General features: G+C 38.2%; 1 protein-coding gene across 7 annotated transcripts in view; it reads left to right on the forward strand.

Annotated features, from left to right (window-relative positions):
* The window catches only part of FAR2 (fatty acyl-CoA reductase 2), a 131,697-nt gene that overhangs the window by 47,358 nt on the left and 63,488 nt on the right, over nucleotides 1-20,851 (forward strand). For 2 of the 7 annotated variants that reach the window (XM_038577162.1, XM_038577160.1), the window contains exons 2-3: nucleotides 4,470-4,592; nucleotides 6,148-6,180. The exons of 2 other annotated variants lie outside the window; for them this stretch is intronic. The gene's annotated coding sequence lies outside the window, so the exon portion shown is untranslated. Of the gene's footprint in view, nucleotides 1-715; nucleotides 727-4,469; nucleotides 4,593-6,147; nucleotides 6,181-20,851 lie in introns of those variants that run through there. 3 more of the 7 variants (XM_038577163.1, XM_038577165.1, XM_038577161.1) reach the window with 2 other exon arrangements.

The following is a 20,851-nucleotide window of genomic DNA, read 5'->3' on the forward strand; positions in this document are numbered from 1 at the left end:
TGGGATATATTCGTAAAGCACTATATGAAATAGAGGAAAATTAACTTTGACAGCATCTCAATAAAGACATGAATCCTGGGTAGCCCTGGTGGCTCAGCGGTTTAGTGCCACCTTTAGCCCAGGGTGTGGTCCTGGGGACCTGGGATCGAGTCCCACGTCAGGCTCCCTGCATGGAGCCTGCTTATCCTCTGCCTGTGTCTCTGCTTCTCTCTCTCTATCTCTCTCTCTTTCTCTCTCTCATGGATAAATTTAAAAAATCTTAAAAAAAAAAGACATGAATCCTCTATATAAAAGTCAATGTTTCAGATTCTTTTTTAAATAAGTAGTTTTTCACAAGAAATGTTGTGAATAGCATGAATTTTCTACTTGACATGCTTTGGCTGTCTTACTTGCCTTATTATCAAATTAATTTAATTATAGTCCACTTAATGAGGAAATATTTTGTGTTTTTTTAAAATGAAACATAAATAAATCTTCAGTTTTCCATATAAATGGCAATCAGAAATTCTAAAACAAAACATAAAAACAGATGTCCCAAAGGTGGCATTATTTTAGTGGCATGAAATGAAACCACATTAATCAACTAAGAGTATAGCCCATACATGGTAATGAACACTAACTTAAGGGGTTTCCATTTTGTCTTTGTCAGAAGAGCTAGTTAACTTTACTGGGGAAAGATGCCAGCATGATATATATTTTTTTAATCTAAAGGAGAATTCAAAATTTGTGTTGGGATATGATGTTCTCTATAAATCACTCAAAGGACATAGAGATGAAGAGTGACTCATATATAGCTCTTTGGTAGCCCAGTACTACAACATATTGCTTCAGTGGTTGCCTGTTTTGGAATAGTGTGGGACTGCCTAGCCCAAACTATTTAACATTGTGCTCATGACCATATGTTATTCTTAGGTAAATCCAATTTAAATATTCTATTATTTTGTGTAAGTATATTCTTAATTTATGAACCAGAACACAGATCAGACATATATTTCACTTGATATATTGAATATTTTTTCCATATTATTCATTATGCGTAAAAATAACCTCATAGTATTTCATGACATGACTCAGATAAACCCCTTTACTTTCCTGTTGTCATACATTTGTTTCAGTGGATGCCCTATTAGAAGCAATGCAATGATGGACAAGGACAAAATTCTATTAGAGAAAATAGAAAATTATAGAGACTGAGACCAGTCTTGTCAGATCTTGGGAAGTAGAAAAGGATAAAAAGCTTGAGTGATACTGGGGGAAGCCTGAGAGGTATGATAATGAAAACAAAGTGGGCACCAGGAATGGAGGGAAGAGGTGAAGGTTATAATTTACCGGCCAATATAGCCTTTCCCAAATCATCCTTCTACTTGTTGGGAAGGTGCCCTTGGCTTTAGCAGAACTCTGAGGACCTATCAACAAGACTTCACTTGACCTGAGGAGAAAATATATTTTAACTACATATCTGTGGTTGACATGTGCTCTGTTTATATTAGAAATATCTGGCTAACCACTTTTTGAAAATAGTAGCTAGAAATTCCCAGAGGACGTTTAGAAATATTTTATTCTATTTCTTGAGTATATATTCAAGATACAATAAAAATAAATGAATCTGAACCTGAAACAATAGAAGACAAATACTTAAAAATCTGGCTGCTACTTCTACCTCTGCCCTAAAAACAAAACAAATGTGTTCTCTCGAGGAAAAAAAAAATGATTGCTAAATCTGGTGACCCATTTCTAGTCTTTATTTTTGCTGACCTGCCTTTTTCATTTATCGCTATCCTTGATGGTTCCTCTTCATGATCATGACCTGTACTCTTAGTTTCTAGTTTACTTCTCTCACTGCTCTTTCTCTGACCCATTTTTCATCTTTATAGTCAGGGTTACTCAGGATACTATCTCCTCTTATATCTTCTTTTGCTGTCATTTAGCAAAGTTACCAATTTAAACTATATTCCCAATGCAGATAACCCCCAAATTTGTGTCCAACCTTCACCTATTTCCAGATCATCAAGAAAGGAACTCAAGTTAAAAAAAAAAAATTAGGGATCCCTGGGTGGCGCAGCGGTTTGGCGCCTGCCTTTGGCCTAGGGCGCGATCCTGGAGACCCAGGATCGATTCCCATGTCGGGCTCCCGGTGCATGGAGCCTGCTTCTCTCTTCCTGTGTCTCTGCCTCTCTTTCTCTCTCTGTGACTATCATAAATAAATAAAAATTAAAAAAAAAATTAGACACCTAGAAAATTGCTATAAAACAAAGATAAAGAGAAAAAAGTATTAAAAGTAGCTGGAAGTGGGGAAGTTACATTCAGGAAAAACAGAGTAAGAACAAGGACTGAATTTTCTACAACAATGGAAGTCAGAAAATAATGGAATGATATCTTTGAAATGTTGAAAATAAAAACCTGCCAACTTAAAATTCTGTATCCAAGGTAGGTAATATTTTTACCTCCCTCTTAGGGCTTGTATGAGAATTACATGGATTAATGTGATAAGTCACTTAGAACAGTGTCTGTCCCAAAATAAACTCTAAAATGTTTGTGACATAAAGTAAAAACTCCGTGGGTAATTGGGATTGCAAATTGCTGCAATCTTTCTTGGGAAAAAATTGCTAGGAAAAAAATGGGATGTCAAACAGTCTAACCTAGGTGGTATTTATTTTCTTCTCCATACTTTTCTCCAATCATGAATTACTAATATTATGAAACAGGACAATGCTGATGGAAGGTTTGCTTCATGAGAACAGGGCCTTTGTGTAGTTCACTGCATCCTTCAGCACATAGAACAGTACCTATTCAATAAATCAGCTCACACCATGGATATGAGAAAATCCTTTCTTGATCATAATTTGCAATATTATGTTGCAACTGAGTAGAAAGAAATAAAAGATGAACCATAAAGTCTAGACCAATTTAAATCCTTAAAAACGATTTGCATAATAGAAGTAATTCTGCAAATGCTTATATCTAAAGATAGTGCATATACCATGTTTTTCATTTTCAAAAGACTTCAGAGAGGAAGGCAAATGCATCATTTGGTACCCTTTTCTCTAATAGCCTTAGTGTTTTTTATAATTTAGACACAGAAAACTTTTTTTTTTTTCCTTCTGGGGGGCATGAAGAATTGCATGAAAAAAAGAAGTATTCTAGCCAGATTTAGAAACCTAAAAAGTCTGAAATGTTTAGGACCAAATCTTTTATTATGGTCCTTACTCATTACAAATCAAGAGTGTTAGGGCTAGCGGGGTACTTAGGAATCACCATCCCTGTACATTACACAGGAGGAAACTGAGCTCAGTGAGGTTACAGTGCTAATTAGAAACAGAGCAGGGCTAGAACCTAGGCTTTTAGTTGACATTCAAGGTGAATTCTTAATGGACTCTGGCCTTGGCAGTTTTCCCTTAAACATCTCACTCGCTTTCTCCATGCAGACCCTTTCTCTATTAGCTCGTTATTGCTAATGGATGTCAGATACAGAGTTAGATCAAGAGCAGTACCAAACCTTTTCCTGGGAATACAGTGGAAAGTTGAGACTCGTCTCATGAAGTGAAAGAAATAGGAATCCTATGGGTATATTTTTTTGAGTATTAGGGAAAGATTTTTAATTTACAATAATTTTAAAGGGAGGTAGAGTTTAGTCTCATAAATGAGTTGCTATATTTCTTTATTCATCTAATAGATGGTTTTGGTAAAAGTATGGAAAAATCTAAAATTTAAACTTAAAATCAGACTTTTACTGTATGTAAATACTTCCTTCCGGAAAATGGTAATTTACTTACTAAAAAAGTAAAAAATAATTTATGGTGACTACTCTAAGTATGCATTTTTTTTCTCTGCTCATCAATATTTCCTCTCACTTTTTTTTTTTCCCTCTCACTTCTTTCGGATCTTCTAATTAAGATTACTGGAGACTAATATATTTTGAAAATCAAATGACTCTTTTCACATAAAAAAATACAAACATCTTAACTACTTTTGAATTCTTCCATCTCTTCAAAATATATTCCAGTTGACCCCAAATTTAATAATTTTAAATACCCCATCTATTAAATTTATTTTTTGTCTTTCCAAAGTATCCAATTATTTCTGACACTTTATTTCTTGACAAATGGTCTAACTCGCAGCCAGTTTTCTCCTCTATTTAATCTGCAGTCATGCATAATGCTATGTGCCTAAAAATGTTATATCCTAGGACCACCAGAGTTAGAAAATGAGTTTGTTGGGGGTTAATGTGAGTAATGGTCTTTTACTTTAAATGAGAAAAATATCTATAGATGATGCCTGGGAACTAATTTAAGTTATCTATGCATGCTTTTATGATCTGCCTCTCTTTTCCTTCATCACAATACGTCAGAAGGAAGTCTCCAAGCATCACAAACTCTTCCACTGTATTTGAACTTTTTCCTCATTGAGTATATGTAGAGAATTAATCATATCTCAATGATAGTGATATTTCCTTATTTCCATTGTTAAAGAGAAATTATCCTGATGCTTGTTGAAAATGACAAGGAAGATTTTATTCAAGACTATTGCTGTAGGAGCCAAGACTATATCAGCTGGGGAGGGAGATTGAACTCAACGCTGAAGAACAAATAGGGGTGAGTGGGGGTTTCTAACTGGTAGACAGCATGAGGAAGAGGATGGCAAATTAATCAGGAACTTGCTTAGATGTTAAGGTGGGGGTGAGCTAGAAATCAAACTCAGTTAGAAATGAAAGGTGGAGGAAGAAGAGCTTGAGTGGATCAAGAGTAGGGAGGATTCTCAATAAACTGGCCTGGGAGAGTCTTCTACTGAAACTGGTTCAGTAGGTCAAGTTCAAGACCTGGGTGAGAAGAGGGCTTACAGGAGCCCGATTAAAGTTTGGTTAAGGGGATCCCTGGGTGGCTCAGTGGTTTGGCGCCTGCCTTTGGCCCAGGGCCTGATCCTGGAGTTCTGGGATCGTGTCCTGCGTCAGGCTCCCAGCATGGAGCCTGCTTCTCCCTCCTCCTGTGTCTCTGCCTCTCTCTCTCTATGTCTATCATAAAATAAATAAATCTTTAAAAAAAAATTTTTTTTAAGTTTGGTTAAGTAGGAATTTTTTGTTACTGCAACATTTCTGGGTTTGGATTTACCCACTAATAAGGACTAATTTAGAATGCCAGAGGTACCGTACTAATTCTTTTGTAGCTCTGGAAAATAAGCTCCATTATTATTAATACTGCTAATATAAATGAGTGACACCAACTGTCCTTATCAGAACAAAATCTTTTAGTAGGTCTGTACACACACTGACAGTTTGTTGCAAATGAAATCTAGGAAATCTGATCAACCTTAGAGGATAATGAGAATGTTTGTAATATTTCCATTGTTCTGACTATTTGCCAGGCTCTGTCCTGAATCATTTTTATAAATTAATTTTTTTAATTCTTGCTATAATCTTCTCAGGGAGGTACTATTATTAACATTATCCCAGGATTACAGACAGGGAAACTAAACCACATAGCAGTTACAAAACCCAACCAAAGTTACTTAATTGAAATACATGAGGGTTGTGATTGGAATCTAAGCAATATGACCTTGAGATGGTGGTCTTAACCACTTCTATAAAACCCCTTTCTCCTCATATCCCCAAACAAACACATAGAACTGGGAGATAGGTAAAGGGGAAATCTATAGCTTTTGTTACATTCTTCATATTCAGTACTTTTTGCCTCCACCACCTACTATAGTTCTTAATACATAACAAGTCATCAGTAATTCTTATTGTGGGATAAATGAATGATCGAATGAGTTATAAGATGATGTTCAGTTTCTGATTGTTATGGAGATAACTGAGTTGGGTTTCTCAAACTCTGGCTTGCAAGGGCTGCAATAGCAACATTTTACGACAGAAGGCATTATCTGCATTTCATAACAGGTGATTGCAGGTGTCCGTGTCCGTGGAAGCCCAGCCCACAAAACCTTCCAGTGTCAGCTTGGGGTGAGCTGGACCTCAGGCACATGGATATAATAGTGCAATGAGCCTTTCTTCCAGAGGTACTAAAGCTCCCTTGAATGAAAGGCTGCTGGTCATGAGATGCTTTGGGAGCCCGTTCCATTGCTTTTTAGACCTAGTTTAAATTTTTCTGCCACATTTCCTGCTCAGTTCTTATTCATACCTCCTTCTGATCCTAGGGAAACTGGAAGTGGGAGAAACACGACGAGAAGGTAAGAGAAAAACAAGCAATGAATGAAGTCCCAGATGTTGCTAAAGCTAATAGGAGGAGTGACAAGCTAAATGAGTCTTGGGGCGAGAGACCTCATTTTCACTTTTGCTTGGTTTCGACCATAGCTCACCAGAACTCACTTATCCTAAGAAATCAATGACTAATTTCCTGTGAAGTAGAATCAATGAATCTGCAATGTTGTACATTGGTTAAAAATGATTGCTTGGTTTACTTTGGGCTGTGAAGTATAAGCCAAATGATTGTTGCGAGCTATTGAGATGTTTGAATAAGGAAAAAAATGTTTTCTACTGTAACACCATGACATGAAATGCTGGACTTTCTCTGGGACCAGGGGAAGGGGTCATGGAGGTGGGGAAGGGGTGGAGATGGTTGTCAGCCGTCTCTGAAACTCAGTTCTGCCCTGAGTATGTGTATTACCAACTGCCACTTTGGAACATCTGGTGCAGATTTAAAGGCTAAGGGTTTTCATGTGGGATTCAAACATAGGTTATAGTAGAAAGAACTCGAGAGCTCCAGGGAAGAATATGATATTTCAATTGTATTTGATCACTTTATTAAAATTGCCTAGAAAAATCGATTAAAAAACAGAACTTAATTTTCATACTCAGAGCAGAGGTTATTCATTCTAGCTCACATCTAACAATAGATGTGTGCATGTGTGCGTGTGTGTGTGCGCTTAAATAATCAACCCCAAAGTGCAGAAGGCTGCCTTTTCCATTCTGGTTGGGTATGGAGGAATTGGAATAGGGCCTTCATTCCATGAATACTTCACCTCCTGTTTTGTTTCATGGCCTTTCCATGGAACATATTCAAACCATACATGTGCCAAACTAATAAGAATTAGACTGAAACAGTGTTTTTAAAAGTCATTAATAGAATTTTGAAATTGCAAAGTGGAATTAATGCCATTGAATGAAAGCTGTGTGGTTTATATAAATTAAGAGAAGGGTCACCAAGTGAGTACTTGATGGCTTCATGTTCTTTTTTTGAGCAAAGGGATATAAAAATAATGTAAATTACCAAGTAATTAGTTAACTTTGTAAATGAAAAACTCTGGGGCAAGTTACCTTCTTTGAGCCTTGGCTCTCTCATTTGTAATAATCATGCCTGCCTCATAGAATTATATTAGGGTTAAATGGGATACTGCATATAAGGCCCTTAGCAGAAGGCTCGGTATGAGCAGTCTTAGCTACTGATGTTTTTGCTATTATTGTGGATCAAAGTTTATGGTTATAGGATAGCTCTAGAAACATTATGCTCTAAATGATTAGCATATATTTTTCCCAGTGGGAAAATTGAATGGAGGGGCTCTTGGAATGCTCTAGAATAATAATTTCAGTGGCAGGGTGGGTTGTATCTCAAGGAAGGATCAGAACTTATGTAGGTCTCTGGCCTTTCCAGCTACTCAATAAGACCATGGGACAAATGCTGATGTGGAAATTTGAAAATAAGCAACAAATGAGGGCAGTGATCTTCTCCCTGGAGTAGAGCTGCCAGTTTTGCCCAACAGTTGTCAATTAGTACACCTTTGAGCACCTCAAGGCCTTACCTTGTTTCAAATCCAAAAATGATTGCAGCCTGACTGATTTCCAAACTAAATAACATGTGGAGGTGACGGTGCATGCTCTCTACCCTAAAAAATACGTAGCCAACGTTACCTTATTGGCTTCATGTAGAAGGAAACAGACTCTGGAAACAGAGTTCTCACATTCAAAATCCCACTCTTCCTCTTTCAACTATCAGACTTGTGCAAGTTACTTAAGCTTCGGGGCTGAGAGTTGTCATTGATTACCTCATGGACTTACAGTAATGATCCTATGAGAAAATAGTTATATGTCAACATGAGATATTTGTCTGCAACATAGTGCTGCATAAATATTAGTGATCATTTTATTTATTTTGTTGGATGATATTTGCGCTGAGAAGTGTTAAAAGATAAACTGAGGCATATTAAATATGTTAAGGGTTGATCTGAGTGAAAATCAATTAGAATTGGGTGGTGCTAAGCCAGAAGCAAAGCAAAGATATTATTTGATTAGCTATAGCTTATATGGTTGCATCATTTATGAAAGCCAAGTTGGTTATTTGTGTTTGGTTGTCCTTAGGTTTCAATTTCTTAATGTTGAGGCATTACAGGCTAGGTTTGGTTTGCTCATGTAAGGTAGGAAGGCATTAAAGCTGCTTCTGTCTAATGGCCTCCTTGTTTATTTTAACAGAAGTTAGATATCATTCTGGTTTTATTACTTAGCTTCCTCCATGAGTTAGGTTGACTCAGAGTAAAGAAATTGAGAGAAAGGAAAATTAGAGGTCTTGTTCCCCAAACCCATCAACAAGCCTCTATACTTGCTTCCTCTATTAACTTAATAGTATGGGATCTGAAAATTGCCTTAAGATTTAAATTATTACTCATTTCACTTCTAACGGAAGGTTCACAAAATACTGGGACAAGGTCTTTGTCACTAAAGTAACTGTAAGGAGTTAATTAGCAAAAGTTCATATGTAAATTCTGTTCTGGAAAAGCTTAAACTCTAAGTCCCTTTTCCAAACTGTTTTGGAAACACAAATCTATTTGGGATGGTAAGTTTCTTTTAAAATGAGATTCTAATCCATCCCAAATCATTTTGATGTAGTATTGTAGAGTAGGCCTATATCTTCTTCCCCTCTTCTCAGAGAGTTTGAATCTATATCTAATTTTCACACTGTTTTTCGTTCCACCTTGAAATCATTTTAGTTCTAGTCTCACCCTGATTTGGAGATAGTGTGTGGAGCCTCTGAATCCCACGAAACAGATATTTTGAGTAATGATGTAGGAGACTACTAAATTCTTTTAGAGCCAAATGGTACCATCTTTTGGAAAGATGGTGGAGATATCCTGGTAGAGCATCATCCAAAAGCATGATGAGGTGGTATATTAGAAAGAACATAGAACATAATTAATATCTTTATCTTACTTAGGCCTTTAAAAACTATGATTCGAAGATAAAATTCAAAGCAAATGTCCCTTTCCTTCTTTATTTTTTTTAAAGATTTTATTTATTTATTCCTAGAAATGCAGGGATAGAGAGAGAGAGGCAGAGACACAAGCAGGCTCCATGCAGAGAGCCTGACGTGGGACTCGATCCAGGGTCTCCAGATCACGCCCTGGACTGCAGGCGGCGCTAAACCGCTGCTCCACCGGGGCTGGCCCCTTTCCTTCTTTAAAAGGAGGTAATTTCTTCTATCCTGGTGAAGAAGGAGAGATCCCTTAGAGTATAGAATTGTCCTGATTCCTGCAGGGCACCCTCTGTGCTGTAATTGTTATATTTCTGACTTCTGGTGTTTGTCAACAGATTTGGCTCCTTGGTTGCTAAGAGCTAGAGAAATATTTTGTTCAAGGCATTTTGATTGACAGTATTTAAAAGAACTTAGAAAATTTTGAGAAGGGAATTTAAATTAAAGAAAATAGAAACATCATAATGAAGCTATTGGAAATTAAACAATGTTAATACAATCAGATATGGTTTATCCATTATCCCTGATACAGTAGTTTCATATTATCTGTTTAATTCCTGACAATTAATGCAAATTTCCCCCCTTTCATCTTTCGTAGGGTTAAAAAACAATGAATGGGCAGTCTTAAATTATGCATAAGAAGTAGGTTCCTTTTCTTTCACAATTTGCTTCTCTACTGAGCAGGTAATTGTGTATTTACAGAATTTGACCCAAGACTTTCCACCTCATCCTTTTTGCCATTTTGCCTTTTATATGGGGGATATTATAACTGTCTCTAATCAGTTTTGTCTGGGCAGATTACCTTATTAAGCAATCAATTTTTCAAGAATGCTATGAAATAAGAAACTTCAGTGTCAGCCCAGGAAACATCTAAAAAAGCAGCATTCTCTTGACTGCAGGAAAAATTTTTTTTTTCCTAAGAATCTTTACGTTGCATTTTACTTTCCAGGGCAATTAACACCTGCCCCATTCTAGACTTAACACCAGAGCAGAATAATGGCCACAGACTGTGTATATTGCCTGGGTACTCTGGTAAAGTCAATCTAATTGACTTCCATTTTGTTTTCTTTTAAAGAGTGGGTTTTTTAAGTCATATAACCTTTACCAACCTATCTACCTTTTCCTTGGCAAAATATTCTAATAGTCCTACCTTTGATATAGATCTGTTTTGTTTCCAAAAGAAACAAAAAAAATCACCAGGTTTTGTACTGTAAAATATTAGAGTTATATCTCTGTTTTCTCTTCTGAAAAATGGTACCTCCTCATAGAGTTACATTTACTTTAAAGTTTTAACTCTTAAGCAAGTTATTATTTTTAAGTATCATACTACCAAAAACACTTCATTTGAGAAACTTGCCATAAAATTGATTATTTCAGGGGTGACTCATTCCAATTTTTTTTTCATCATATTCTCATAGAAAAATCTGAATCTTCCCTGAAGTGTGGATATCTGGACTGGCATCTGCAGCCACTTAGAGTAAAACTCATAAAAGAGTGTCTTTGTTTTAGGCAGAAGAAAAACAGAGACCATTTACAGAAACTCAGCAATGTTCTGTCTGTAGCTACTCAGTCTTGACATTCTTTGCACTGGTTGTTTTTAAAAGCATATCCACACGTGATCGAGTGTATTTCTAAAGCCCATCTTCCCCGCTGAGTATGGCATGCGCGGTTTACCTGTTGTGTGATAATTCATATATTTGGAGTGTAGTCCGTTTTTAATTCTTCTAATGACAGAGAAACAAAATAAGATAAAATCTGAGGGTCCTGCAAGATCTCCGCTATTTTTTAATAGGTCCCTATGAGAAACTCAAGTGTGGGGCTTGGAAATCTGATATTTTTTTAAAAAAAGATTTTGTTTGAGGGCACCTGGGTGGCTCAGTGGTTAAGTGTCTGCCTTCGGCTTTGGTCATGATCCCACTGTCCTGGGATCAAGTCCCACATCAGGCTCCCTAGGGAGAGCCTGCTTCTCTCTGCTTCTCATTTGGAGAATAGACAGTGGAGCAAAGGGCAGTGAGGGCAATGAGGGCAGCGAGAATCATTTAGAGGTTGTTGCAATAATGATTTGGTCCAATTTGACACGAGCAATGATGGTGAGAAGTAGTCAGATCCTGGATATGCCTTACAGGTAGAGCTCAGGGGGTTGGTGAGAGGTGGAGGTAGGACATGAGAAGAAGAGAGTCAGATGGCCTCAGTATCTCTACAATGAGCAGCAAAAAAAACCACAGGGTTTTATTTACTAAGATGAGGAAGGTTACCAGTGGAGCAAGCTGGAGGAGCTGTTTCAGGAGCTTGTTTTGAGCATTTTAAGTTAGAGATGCCTCTTAGACGTGTGACAAGCTTGGCGTGTCTGGTTAACAGTGTCTGAGCAAAGCAAGCACAGGAGAACATGTTGTCCAATGTGCTGGAGAGACAGGCTGGGGTTAAACCACATCAAACCTTGGAAATCAGCTGGGAGATTTCAGCCTTATCCTAGGAGCAAAGGGAAGACATAAGGCATTAAGGGGTATTTCAGACTATTGGATTTTCATTTTGAAATGAGAACTGGCTGCAGTATTGCAAAGAGTTTGGAGTTGGGAATTGATGTGGATGAGAATGAATGCAGAAAACTTATTAGTAAACACAACAGTCTAGACAAGATGTGGTGGCTTAAGTCAGGTGGTCGAGGTAGGCAATTAGATGAATTCAGGAAGTGACTGTCAGGAGGTGATGGGCAGATATGGAGCCGAGAGGGAAGGAAGTGCCAAAGGTGATTGTGGGCTTATAGGCTTGTATGAAAGAATGGACAGTGATTTCATTCAAGAATACAAGAAAAATTTGAATGAGAACTAGTTTTTTAGGGAAAAGATCATAAGATGAAGGTGCCTTTATAATATACAAGTGGAAATGTCAGGTAAGCATTTGCATACCATGGTCTGAAGCTCAGGAGTAAGGTCTAGACAGAAGAGAGTAATTTAAGAGAGGTAATTCCAAAGCTTAAAGGAAAGATAGTTTTGGGGTACCTGGGTGGCTCAGTCAGTTAAGTGTCTGCCTTCAGCGCAAGTCATGATCCAAGGGTCCAGGAATTGAGCCCCACATGGGCTCCCTGCTCAGCGGGAAGTCTGCTTCTCCCTCTCCCTCTACCTGCTGCTCTCCCTGCTTGCATTCGCTCACTCGCGCGTTCTCTCTTTCTCTTTCTCTCTCTCTCTACTTGCCAAACAAATACAATCTCTTTTTTTAAAGAAGGAAGGAAAAAAAATAAAAAATAAATAAAAGAAGGAAGGATAAGCAAGAGCCTTGGGGTTGATCTAACTGTTTGCAGTTTAGGCTAAGATTTCTTTAAAGACTGCCTCTTACTTTCTCCTTGAACAGTAGAGCAAAGGACTCAGCCTGTGCATGTCCTCAAGCTTCCAGCACTCTCGACATCTACACTGACCATGAAGCAGCTTCAGGCTGGTCCCATCCTTTCCACTTTGGCTAATACCAAATTGTAGACGTCTCTAGTCATCTGTCCTCTCCCACTTTCTGGTATCTACACTCCTTTGTGCTTTCTTCCCTTCTCTTGTTTTTTTTTTTCTTCTTACTACAGTCTTCCCTCCTACTCTTTCCAGCATGTTCATGGAAGCTGTCTTCATCTTTTACTTTCTTGCTGTAACTGAAATTTGAATATCCCATTAGGAACAATCTCAATAGTTTATTTTCTTTCCTAAGATCAGGAGGGTGTTCAGCATCCTCTTACAGCGTAAGCATTGTATCTTCAGACATCTTTTTGTAGGCCATGCCATCCGATTATTGTTCCACCCAGTATCTCTGCCATCTGTCAACATCATGGTTATTTCTCCATACTTTATCATAGCTTTGGCATCAGAGTCCCCGTGTCCCTCTTCACTCCAGATTCTAGTACATCAATGTGGATGACCCAAAAAATATACTCATCCCCCGCAATGTTCTTTGACCTATTCATTTCCAATGTTCTTTGGGTTAACTCCTCATTGACAGCTATTCCCATGGCCACATCATGGACCTTGTCACTCACAGCTGCTTCAACTCTGGAATCCTGAATTCTAGCATCTCTTTTGAGATCTTGAAAATAACCTGTCTTTGAAAAGTTGAAGCCTTCAGTGTTCTCATCACTACACTACTTCTTTGACCTCCATGAATTCTCTACTCCTTTAAACACCACCCCCCTCCATTTTCTCCCAATCTGTCAGTCCTATTCTCTACCTTGGTTTTATTTTCACTCCTAAGTGGCCTAGACTCTACAATTTTTAATCATTTTCCTAAACTATTTTCTTAAATCATCCACTCCATTTTCTACCACCTTCCATACTTCACCTCCAGAATCCAAATCCTGGAAAGACTCCAGTGTCCAGCCTCACGGCACCAATTCATGCACCACCAAGCACAGCTGCAGAAAATTGCACGTGTGCAGACTGATGTCACTGTCTCCAATTTAGGCGAGACCCTCAATCTTGCTCAGCAATACTTCTGCCTGCCCTTGTCATCTTCTTCTTACAGTGCTCACAATGGCTCCTTCGCTCCTTCCCTGTCCTCCTCAAGCCCTCTACCCCATAATTTCCCATGCTGTTTTCAGCACTTGACTTCCTTTCCCATTTCCAAAGAAAATAGAAGCCTTAAGATAGGAACTCTGTCAATTTCTCCTCAAATGGATAAATTGCACAATTCATCATCTTCCTTCTTTTCCTCCTCACCTGCCACGTACCTGCATGAACTTAACGATATTTATACCAAATTAATATATGTCTCTCCTCCTTTCAAGTTAATTTGTGAAGTCTATTTGGATTGCATTTGCATTTCTCTTCTCTTTTGGGGGCTTCTCTCTATCAATGTTTTATAGTATTTGGGCAGTAGGAAAGATATTCATAAAGAAGCTGGGTAAGATTAATAGACTAGAATGAAAATAAAAATCTTGAGTCAGGACGACAGAATAAACAGTAGTTGGAATTTTTTTAAGTGCAAGTTCAAAAATCTCATCATATTTTCACTGTGGTGCATGCTGGGAATGCAACATTAGCAGCTTTGTGTGTGGTGGAAACGCCCCTTTGCGCACCTCTCCGTATTTTTCCACAAGTCATTCACCTGCAAATAGAAAATTACTGAGCCACTCCTATAATAAGTCTTGAAGTAAAAAAAAAAAAAAAAAAAGTCTTGAAGTATGTGGTCAAATAAGAGGCACACTGTGGAGTCCAGGTGTGATAAGTCTGTAACCAATATACATTTATTAGTGATTGGTTTTCTCTTAGAATAAACCTAGAAGCCATACCAGAACCTGTCACCACACATTACATTTCCTGCTTCACCGTGGCCCACATACCAGTCAGTTCCATTGGCATTATTGGGCATCTACAATGCACAAAGCATTGTTTATATGAGGTGCTACACCCAGCTCTGAGAAAAAAAAATGTGATAGGTGATGGGAGCAAATGAGACGAGAGTTATATTTTTATCAAGAAATAAAGCGCTGCTAGTCAATATCATGTTCCTTTTCCAATAATTCTAGTGAATTCTAGGTTGAGTTAAAAAACAGGAAATCTTCTTTTGTGGACTCAATCAGACTATTGAGAGACATGGCTGGTAGAGCAGATGTGCTTTTTATTAAAGCCTTAAATGTTCAGAAAGAATTTCCCTTAACCTTTTGAAGTACTGAATTACACCCTGAACCAAAGAGAGGGAACCAGGACACAGCTAAGAAAAAAAAGGAATGCTGGATGCTTTGGTAACTTGGTGCCTTAGTTCATGGTTTGGAGAACAACAAATCAAAAATGCCCACGCTTTTGAAATAGGAGAAATGGAATCACAGAATATCAACCATGTTAAACTGCTGATACGTTGTCATCCTTTAACTAGTTTAGTTAAAGCTCATTAGGTTGATCATGATCAGAATATATTTCTAACCCTTACTAATTACTAGCCCAATCTAAAATATAAAGACACTTTTTTTTCCTGTCTTGTTTTAATACGTTTATGTAATAAGTTAAAGGACTTCTGTGCTCGTGAACAGTACCAGCAATTCCTTTCCACTTGAAAATACCTAAAGAGTTCTAAACCCAAACTGAAATGTATCATTAAATCCACCTTGAGCTAAGTGTAAAAATGGTTAGAATAGGGCCTCACATAATAGTTTAGATCAGTGGTTCTCAAAGTGAGATTAGGTGGGATATCTGGGTGGCTCTGTTGGTTAGGCATCTGACTCTTGATCTCAGCTCAGGTCATGATCTCAGGGTTGTGAGTTCAAGCCCCACATTGGACTTCACACTAATCATGGAGCCTTACTTAAAAAAAAAAAAAAAAAAAAATTTAAAAAAGCGGGGTCCGCAGATCTGTGTAGTATCCAAGATACTTTCAGGAATCCACAGGATCAAAGCTACTTTCATAAAAATGTTAAGATGTTATCTGCCCTTTTTACTCTGTTGATGTTTTCACTAAAGGTACAAAAGTGATGAGGGGTAAAACAGTACGATTCAAGGCAGTGACCCCCACCTGTACTAATAGTCATTGCATTCTTGATCATCAGGTTCTCCACGCTTAAAAAAATCACCAGTTTCATTTCAGAATATCCTTGAACTCAGCAGTTAAAATAATTGTATTTCAATTCTTGCTTACATATCTTTATTTATTTTTAAATTTATTTATTTATTTATTCATGAGAGACACAGAGAGGGAGAAGGAGGTAGAGACATAGGCAGAGGGAGAAGCAGGCTCCATGCAGGGAGCCTAACGTGGGACTCGATCCTGAGACTCCAGGATCACACCTCAGGCCAAAGGGAGGTACTCAACCGCTGAGCCACACAGGCGTCCCTACATATCTTTAATATTTCATGTGATGACATGAAAAGTATGTATAAAGAACTTCTGCCTACCAAAGAAGGCTGGCTGTCTCAAAGAAAAGCACCTGTGTGATTGGGTTGAGAACTGTACTAGCTGATTTTTTTTCACAAAATATCATTTTATCTGTAAGAAAGACTCCTGGACAAACTATGGTTTTTCAGATTTGGGTCTTTGGCAGACATGTCCTCAAAATAAACTAAGTGGACTGGTCACTTATGTAAATAACTGACAATATTTTTGACAATGACAGACTTTGAGCTTTCAAGTAAAGATTAGAGTTTTGGAAGACGTGTCAGTCGCCATGAGCTTGACAGCTTCCCAAGACTTACAGACTTCGCTAATGAGATCGGTGATGATATTAACAAATATGATTTTTTATATATAACTTCATTACATAATGAAGTTTGTCAACATTTTGGAACATCTGCAGAACTCAGTGAATCATTAATTTCCAAGCAACCAATGAATGATATTATAAAATTATGCATGTAAGTAAATGATCCATCTAAATAGTGAGCTAGACCAATGGGTCTTAAAGTAACAGTCTGGAATGCTCATAGAGTTTTAAATTCCACATCGTACTACTAAACTTTAAGAAACTACAGTTTGCCAAATTTGGGGTATGATATAAAGAAAATCCACAATTATTTGGAAAGAATTTTAAAGTACTCTTCCCTTTTCCAACTATATATCTGTGTAAGGCCAGATTTTCTTTATAGATTCGACCAAAACAATAGCAACAGATGGATACAGAGAGAGATATGAAAATCTAGTTGCTAAGGCATATATTAAAGAGGTTTGCAAAAATGTAAAACAGTGCCAATCCTCTCAATGTATACTTTCTCATTATGGAAAATGGAATCACTTTTCAAAAAATACATTATTTCTGTTAGCATTTACTAGGTTGTTACCATTGTTTTAAATGATAAGTAAATATTTTTTGATGTTTCATATTCATATATGCTAAATATTGGTGGATATAACCACTTACAAGGTCTTTGGCATACTCAGTCACATTTAGGAGTATAAAGAGATCCTGAGACAAAAAAAAGTTTGATAAAGCTGGTTTAGCTGGTCATCGTGAGTGAAGAAGGACTGTTTGACTCACGCTGAACTGCAGGCACAGAGAAGACAGTATGTTTTGTGACATTTAATCCCAAGAGAAATATAAGTGGTTTTGTCATTTATTGATTAAAATATGCTTCGCAGACATCAGCCAAGGAATTTTTTTAAAATTTTTATTTATTTATGATAGTCACACAGAGAGAGGAGAGAGGCTGAGACACAGGCAGAGGGAGAAGCAGGCTCCATGCACCCGGAGCCCGACGTGGGATTCGATCCTGGATCTCCAGGATCGCGCCCTGGGCCAAAGGCAGGCGCCAAACCGCTGCGCCACCCAGGGATCCCCCAGCCAAGGAATTTTTAAAGAGATCCAGCATTTTAACAATCAGAATTCTTTGACTGAAAGCAACAGAAACAGGCAAGGGCAACTGGATTAGTCTTCCATTGTGTAACAAATTACCCACAATTTACCGACTTAAAACAACACATAATTATTATCTCACAATTTCCATGCAGTTTTAGAATTCAAGGAAGCTTGTCTCTTCAAAGCAAAAAGACAGTCACTCTTATAAAGGGATCACTGATCAGAAAGTCCACCAGGGATGATCTCTCTTTTCAGTGGATTAGCACCGTAATTACATCTATAAAATCTTTTCACCTTTGCCATATGAAGTAACATAATCGTGAGAGTGAAAAGAGAGTGAAAGCCCATCATCTTTGCTGAATCTATTGATTAGAAGCAGATTACAAATCCTGCCCATTCCCAAGGGGAGAGGATTATACGGTATGCAGGAGGTGGTCATAGAGGTGGGGGGGTGCCGTCTTAGAATTCTGCTTACCATAGAAATATAAACAAATAAGAGTGTTATTGGAAGTGAATGAAGTAGCCACATAATCAAAGTAGTGGCTGAAAAACCAGCCTTAGAAAGGGCAAGAAGCCCTTTTGCATTTCCTAAGAGCTATCAGAGACTTGCCCTTGGTATCAAGAAGACAAGCATTAATTGACTAGATTGTCTACTCAGCATGCCACCACTAGATGAATCAACTCCATATTTATTTATATTTTTATTTTTAGGGTAGCCTGGGTGGCTCAGCAGTTTAGTACTGCCTTCGGCCCAGGGTATGGTCTTGGAGTCCCAGGATCGAGTCCCACATCAGGCTCCCTGCATGGAGCCTGCCTCTCCCTCTGCCTGTGTCTCTGCCTCTCTCTCTCTCTCTCTCTCTCTCTCTCTCTCTGTGTGTGTGTCTCTATGAATAAAAAAGAAAAAAAGAGAAAGAAATATATTTTTATTTTTATGTTTATATATTTTATATGTATCTATTTTATGTATCAATTTTTGTATATCAATACATACATATATATTTTTTAAGATTTTATTTATTTATTCATGAGAGACATAAGCAGAGAGAGAAGCAGGGAGCCCAACGTGGGACTCCATCCCAGGACCCCGGGATCACGCCCTGAGCCAAAGGCAGGCACTCAACCACTGAGCCACCAGGTGCCCCAGGAATTTTTGTTTTTTGATTTCACTTAATTGTTCTTGCTTCATAATGCACAGCACAGATTTTTTGGTTCACGTTCCTTCTCTCACCATCATATTCAGGCCTTCTCTCTGCCCTCTAGAATTCTTCCTCTTCGTCCTCCTTTCTTCTCCCTTCCTCCTCCTCCTCCTCTCTCTGTCTTTCATAGAGTGGGTGAGAGGTGATGGTTGTCATGACTAAACTTGCCCATACTTTCCTGGAAAAAAAAAATTGTGATCTTCCTAGGAAGTATTCCTGCCTTTCTCTTTCCTCTGAATTACAGCTCTCTAGGTGTAATTTATTGGCATTATTTTTTTTCTCTTTGTAAGCTTTTATTGAGAAGACACTATATCTGTTACAAAGGCAAAAAGGCTTCTAAGAACATCTAGGCCAACACCAATTCCAGGTATGTTTTTTTTAAGATTTTATTTATTTATTCATGAGAGACACAGAGAGAGAGGCAGAGACGCAGGCAGAGGGAGAAGCAGGCTCCTTGTGGGGAACCTGATGCGGGACTTGATCCCAGGACCCCAGGATCACGACCTGAGCCTAAGGCAGATACTCAACTGCTGAACCACCCAGGCGTCCCCAGTTATGGTTTTTTGATGAGCCTATATAGTTGGAAAGGGTCACTGCATTATGTCATTTATTCACAGATAAACATGACTTTCTCTAAAGTGCTAGGGACTTCATTGAATGAAGCTAGTTCTGAAAATGCCATTTTGAATTTGTACTAAAGGAAGATGAAGTTTTGTATGTATTACATTTATAAAGTGTATGTATGTGTACACATATGTGTGATGTTTACGTATGTGTGTAAACAGTGGCTAAAATGCATTTCCCCGCTTCTCTTTTTTTTCTTCCTCTAGTCTTCCTGTGACTTTTACCTTTTTTGACAGAAATCTAAAAATACATACTCAAGAACCTGATGGAGAAATTTCTGTAAATTTTAGATTTATTTTACCTAGGTAATCTGCACAATTATGGTTCTTATTTGTAGGTATATACGACTCAGTTTTTTTTTTCCTTCTCTTCAGAGAAAAAGAAAAAAAAATTGTTCTCCCCCTCCCTCCTCTTGCCTCTCCAGCTCAATCTCCTTATTTTTTTATTTTCGTATTTCATGTTTTAGCAGCCTTCACTGCAACCTGATAATATTCCCAGTATTTCCTTTAATGGTATATTCTGAGTCACTTAAAAAAAAAGGTATGAATTGTAAAAGCATTTCTTTCCTTCCTGTGTCAACATTTGAAATGAAAAGCAAAGAGTCTTCTTTTTCTTGTTGCAAATTCCAGCAGCAGGGCTTGTGTGGCATGCTGTCTGTCCTTCCTGCTTTTCATTCCTGCCAAGGTCCTTTAGCCGCCCCAGGGAGTGGTTGATTCCTGAGTGAACAGTGGATGGGTGTGACAGATGCCCCCAGGCGTATGTCCGGAGTGGGGAGGAAACTCCCCTTCCTCTCCAGTCTTCAGAGAATCGCTTCAGTCGGTGTCCTCGGTGACAGCGGAACATGGCCAATGTCGGGGGCAGCCTCTGTTTCTGTTCTTGGACTGCAAGTCCGAATGCTCAGCATGGACTTGCTTCTGGATAGCTTTGTGCCTCCGATGCAATGCAGAGCATTTCATGTTGCACAAAAGGATTCACGCAGATTTTGACACAAAACTTAAAGATTCCTGTGCACTGGAGAGGAGAGTCTGTGTGAGTTTGAGACATTAACCTTGGCACCTTTACTCCATTAGAACTAGGTAGCTTAAAATGACAAAAGGTAGTGAGTAAAATAAAAACTTCTTTTCCTTAAAATTATATTATCGTTAATCAACTGTCCTTCCTGCCCTCTGAACACCATTATACTAGTAAGCTTACCCAGTACTCTAAATTAGAGACTATACACCTGCTAAAAGTATGCATTCTAGAGCTAGCATGTTATTTATTTTTTTTTTTAAGATTTTATTTATTTATTCATGAAAGACGCACAGAGGGAGGCAGAGACACAGGCAGAGGAAGAAACAGGCTCTCTGCAGGGAGCCCAATGTGGGACTCGATCCCAGGACCCCAGGATCACACCCTGAGCCAAAGGCAGATGCTCAGCCGCTGAGCCACCCAGGTGTCCTCGCATGTTATTTTTAAATGCTTCTAAAGTTAAACAGAAGCTCACTTTCAGGAATTGCCTTAATTCAGTAAGATGTGCAGAGGTGGGCAGCTACGTGGTCCCATGGATCAGTGACAACACAAGAGTCACAAGACTTTTTCTCCACAAA

The sequence above is a fragment of the Canis lupus genome, chromosome 27 (genome assembly GCF_011100685.1).
Source record: "Canis lupus familiaris isolate Mischka breed German Shepherd chromosome 27, alternate assembly UU_Cfam_GSD_1.0, whole genome shotgun sequence".
Lineage (NCBI taxonomy): Eukaryota > Metazoa > Chordata > Mammalia > Carnivora > Canidae > Canis > Canis lupus.